At 41.7% G+C, this 5,404-nt stretch overlaps 1 protein-coding gene across 1 annotated transcript in view; it reads left to right on the top strand.

The window, feature by feature from the left end:
* Positions 1-2,723: 2,723 nt before the first annotated feature.
* TTC17 (tetratricopeptide repeat domain 17) overlaps positions 2,724-5,404 on the top strand; it is a 50,420-nt gene continuing 47,739 nt past the window's right edge. Inside the window, exon 1 of the mRNA XM_010282673.1 lies at positions 2,724-2,732. The gene's annotated coding sequence lies outside the window, so the exon portion shown is untranslated. The remainder of the gene's footprint in view (positions 2,733-5,404) is intronic.

The raw sequence follows: 5,404 nt of genomic DNA, 5'->3' as shown, positions 1-5,404 counted from the left end.
TGTAGGTGCTTTGCAGGTCGGCATCTGTTCTGTTTCATCCCATCAGAGTCTTGTGGGGAGTTGCTTACAATTTGCAGAAGATAAGCTAAATCACAATATCCATCTGTTTTTCGCACATCTGACTCCTCTAATCAGATGACAAGGCACAACAGATTTTGCATGAATGAGTGTAGTATTAGCAGGCCACTGTCCTATATCGCATAAAAGTGAATCTACTATTTCTGATCAATTGGAATTTATGGTAACACCCTCAGTTCCCATGTTAAATGTAACAGGAAGCATCAAATGTGAACTGGTTTTTAACACTGGGCGGAATATCTGCAACTTTCTGCGTGGTAGGGGAGAGAGTATAACACACTAAAGTGAGACCAAGTCCTGCCTGGCAGTAGATTCAATCCTACAGTAAAAAGAAGCACCTGAGGACATCTGGGTATTTGATTGCAGGTGTTACAGTGTTGAAATAAAACATGACGGCTTCTGAAATAACACCTGCTCTCTAATAAGGTTTTAATTGTTGAAGTCAGACCTATGCTAGTTTCCAGAGCGAAGTTTTTTTTCTGTTTTCTGTACTATTTGTTTAAAAACTGACATTAAATGCAAACACCGTCCCACACACATCTTCAGCAGTGCTCAGAACAAATACAAACTTTTATGCATTCCAGTGGTCCCAGGACTGTATCGACAGCAAGTCTGGTGAAGCTTAGTAAGACGAGGGCCGCATACGCTCTTTGTTTCAGAGCAGAAGGCCTTCAATACACAGATATTTGCAAATAATTGAGCTGTCATAAAAGAGGGGAGCTATGGCAGTGAGCTAGTAAATACATACTGTTTGTATTGTAAGATCATACGCAATTGTGGATATAATGTGCTCTTTCCTCAAAATGATCCAGTACCATTCATGTTGCTTACTGTTTTGTGTCTGAAGAAATATTTTCTCTAATGGATGCCATGAAGATGTAGTTCAACTGTGCAAAGGCAACAGATATAAAGAAAGGAAAAATAAGTTGATATTTTATGTAGAACTTCCCTGGTGGAACCAGCCTCTTGTTTTATTTTAGGTACTTTCTTGAAACTGGAGGCATTTCCACAACCAGATCAGTCTCTAGATGACTATGAAATGGAGGCAGTGAGTGTCTGTAACAGCACAAGTATGGCGTGCGACTGAATGAAACCAGTATCTTCTAAAATCTACCTAGAGTCTTTAGAGTATTTTTCTTGTGGCAAGGAAGGAGGGTAGAACAGTCAGAACAGTCTCCACATATCCATTAAATACATTTTATTTGGATTACTGTATTTCTGACTAAAGCATTATTTGACAGGTGAGTGAAGCTCTGAGGACTTTTCCAAATCTTTGAGGGGTGTTGTCTCTGAATTTTTCTAAGCAGCAGCCCACCGGAAAATTTGGGCATGGCTTATGTTTTAATTTTCTGGGGTTTGGGATATTGCTGTACTGGAAAGCAGGAAGGTGCTGGGCAGCACCAGCCGCGAGGACGGGGCGAAGTGTGAGCGCCCAGAGGGTCAGCCCTGCTGGGTTCCCAGTGTGCGTGCTGGGAACTTACCCTTACCGCTGCTGCTGTTACCTCTGCCACGTAGACTGCACGGATATTGTATCTTCGGTTGCTACCTACTTGCTGTGCTAAATTCTTCATGAGGTGACGTTACTGTACTCAATGGCAAATACAGTATTGGTGCTCTTCACAGGTGAGTAGGTCAGCTTTGTCTTTTTCCAGCTGTAGAAACTGCTGGCAGCGTAAAAGAAACCGTGTTTGATTTGGGGAAGCGTGTTGTAAACATGTGGATAATGAACCAGAAGTCTTGATGGCATTGCTGGCTGGATCTGAGAGGAACAGGCTGCAGTTCAAGAGCCACGTGGCTGTTGCCACAGAGAGGGGATGATGAAGTGCTCACCTGAGGCCAATTCAGACTAGCCTGCTGATCTGGCTAAAACTAATTGTCTAATCTTTGAAGTTGTTTTTCAGCTGAACTGGCTGGCCTGTTTCTCAGTGGAGCTATAAAAAATTACAGGTAGTAAGAAAATGGAGGATTCCCCTACTTGGCAGCAGGGTGATTTTTTTTTTTTTTTTTTTAATCAATCTAAGCAGGTCAGGAAATTGCACTTTAAATTCTGTTAAATTCTTAAGTCTGAGCACCATCATCCTCCAAACTGATGCCTGCTGGAAGTCCAAGTTGGCATTATTTTCCTCATTTGCAGGTATGATATCATAAGATCTCCTCTGGTTTTCAATTAATCTGTTTTCCTTTATGTCATAGAGCATTTTTTTGTAGATCTGAATGCTTTTTATTTCCTCAGTTATCATTTTGTAATGCCTTCATACTGTAAATGTATAAACTGAAGAGCATAAGAACTGATACAGTGTATTAGGCTCACTTTTTCAAGCTGCCGAAAGTGCTCTGAATGCATTGGATATGCTGGCTCAAGTTTCCTCCGCAAGCCTTGCATGATTGACCAGTGTAGCTGCTTAATTTTTCCATTCAAATTCTTTCTCAGAAATTGTTGCACCTGAGTTGGATTTTTATTTTTAGGAGCTAATAGTAGCTTTTACTCTGATAATTTCTTGTAGTGTGTCATGGTTTAACCCCAGCCAGCAACTAGGCACCACGTAACCGCTCGCTCACTCCCCCACGGTGGGACGGGGGAAAGAATTGGAAGAGTAAAAGTGAGAAAACTCATGGTTTGAGATAAAGACCAAAGTTTAAAGGTAAAGCAAAAAGTTTAGTAAAGTTTAACAAGTAAAGTTTAACAGGTAAAGCAAAAACTGTGCACGCAAGCAGAGCAAAACAAGGAATCCATTCACCGCTCCCCATGGACAGGCAGGTGTTCAGCCATCTCCAGGGAAGCAGGGCTCCATCACGTGTAGTGGTTTCTTGGGAAGACAGACGCCATCACTCCGAACGTCCCCCCATCACCCTCCCTTCTTCTTCCTCCCAGCTTTATATACAGAGCATGACGCCATATGGTATGGAATATCTCTTTGGCCAGCCTGGGTCAGCCATCCTGACTGCGTCCCCTCCCAGCTCCCCGTGCACCCGCAGCCAGCCCTCCCGCTAGCAGGCCAGCACGAGAAGCTGGACTGTCCTTGTCTGCCCAGCAACAACCCAAAACATCAGCACATTATCAACACTTTCTCATCCCAAATCCAAAATACAGCCTCACGCTACCTTCTGTGAAGAAAATTAACTCTATCCCAGCTGAAACAAGGACATAATGGAAGTCTTAAACTTTGAGTCAGAAATGATCAAATGTAAGTAAATGTAAGGTTGGATTTACTACGAAAGTTTTGGGTTTAGAGCTTTTTGTTTACGTACTGCATTGGTCTTATTTGCTGGGGACAAACTGAGGTCAGATCTGGAAGTGAAAATCTAAGGACTAAGGAGAAATCTCATTCATGCTGCTTAACTTGAGATGATTTACTGGTGGATTGACATAACTTTATGAATTAATTCAGCGGTATTGCTGTTTGTTGTTGTCACTTTGATTTCTGTTGCCAGGTAATATTGATTGGAATTTGGTACTTGTTGTGTGGCTTCTTAGTCAAGCAGATTGATAACATACTGCTCCAAATTCCCAAATTCAGACCTAACTCTCATGAGATTGTTTTATTGAAAATTAAAAACAGAAGCTGTCTGTGAATATCATTCTGTTTCTGAATGAATGATAAGCTGAAATCCTTCATCTTTCAGAATAAGGCTTTCTAAGTGGTGGTACCTGCATAACTTTCTGGAAAAAATCACTCCCCAGATTCAGTTTGTCATTGGAAGTGGAGCTGATGGTTGACTTTGCTCTCAGGGACTGTGTAGTATCATGCAAACAGCGTTTAGTTGTCAGAGGAACAGTGCTGTTTTGGAATGGGCGATTAAGTGCTTTAAATACAGTAAAACTTTCCCTTATTTTCTTTGCAAATTCATCTCTCATTTGCTTGCACATACCACAGTAGTTTCTTTAGCAAATGAGGCATGAACAAGTGCTACATTCAGTACATAACTTGTTTTGTGTGCAACCAGCTCAAAGTGAGGTGGAGCCCATAGGAGGAAATAAGAAATATGACTGTAAGTAAAATTCTGTGGACTTCAGTACTTCAACTAACAACATCATTACTTTTTTTGATATGGTATTTCCTGTGGTTCTCTGGATCATTGTGGATATGTGGTCACCTTTATTGGCAACAATTAAATCCATAATCTCCAAATTAATAGTGTAAAAATTAACTGGTGTCAGTAGCACCTATTATTTTCTATGCATCTGAATTAATTTGCTAAGGCAGAAGATGAGTTATTGCGTAAGTATCTGGACTGTGTAGGTAGCCATCTACCAAAACGGCTCCATACTAAAAGACGCAGTTCAGTTTTTGATTTGGAAGGGAATACTTAGCCAAATGTAGCCAAAACCACCCTTAGGGGTTTTTTGAGCTGGGTGTGGATAAAAGGAACAAGTGTTTTCAACTTGGAGGATAGGATCCTTACTCAGTAGGGAGGCCTGCAGGGAGTGTAGACTTCACAGTCAGTAGACCAAAGAAAGTAGATTGATCTTCTTATCTGACTTAAATCCAAGAGAACGTGGCCCAAGGATTAATCTGTTGACAGGACACATTTAAATCACCAGGAAATTTGCTGTTGTCCTATTGGAGATGCAGTTCTCTGCAATAAGAGAGAGTCGTAGAAACATGTCCAAGGTGTTTGGCAAATTGACAAAAAATGAAGAGCTGGAGCTCAGGAGGTTTCCCTGCACACGTATATATGGCAGACTTTTCCATTAAATTATAATGTCACCAAGTCTGGACAGATTTCATGGGGGTGGACAGCCCATGTAGAGGTATCAGTGCTAACACACAGGTACTGCTTACATCTTTATGTAGTAGCTAGTTCTGTATCCTGAAAGCTTGAATGGAAACTGAGCAGATCCAGGAACATCTTGGTGTAGGTCATCTACCATAACAGTTGCTACATCAAAAATGGGAGATCTTGCTGTCCTTGTCACCCTCCTTCCTCTCATCCTGTCATCACATACTCATGTCCATTTCCTTGCTTCTGTTCTCATACTCATTGAATCCTCCATGAGCTAATTTAATTTACTAGTTCAGATAAAGCAACCAATAGGGGATTATATCCTGTTCAACTGTTGAGTCTGGATTAGCTCACAAGAGAGCCTGGTGGGCACTAAAGCTGGCATTTAGGACTAACTGGTATCATGCTGGCAGAGTGGAGGAAACAGGACTGGAAACCTGGAGGTGAGGCTTTCAGCTGCGGTGAGCCTTTGGATCAGCTCAGCTGCTCACACACCACCTTCTTGACTGTATTGACTTTCCTTCACTCAGGCAGCAGAATTAATTTGGCATGAGGACAAGGCTGGGGTATTTCATCTGCGGAGTGCCATAGTTTACTGAGC

The sequence above is a fragment of the Phaethon lepturus genome, unplaced genomic scaffold (genome assembly GCF_000687285.1).
Source record: "Phaethon lepturus isolate BGI_N335 unplaced genomic scaffold, ASM68728v1 scaffold562, whole genome shotgun sequence".
Lineage (NCBI taxonomy): Eukaryota > Metazoa > Chordata > Aves > Phaethontiformes > Phaethontidae > Phaethon > Phaethon lepturus.
Note: the sequence above shows the minus strand (reverse complement) of the source record. Positions and strands in the feature narration are given on the sequence as shown.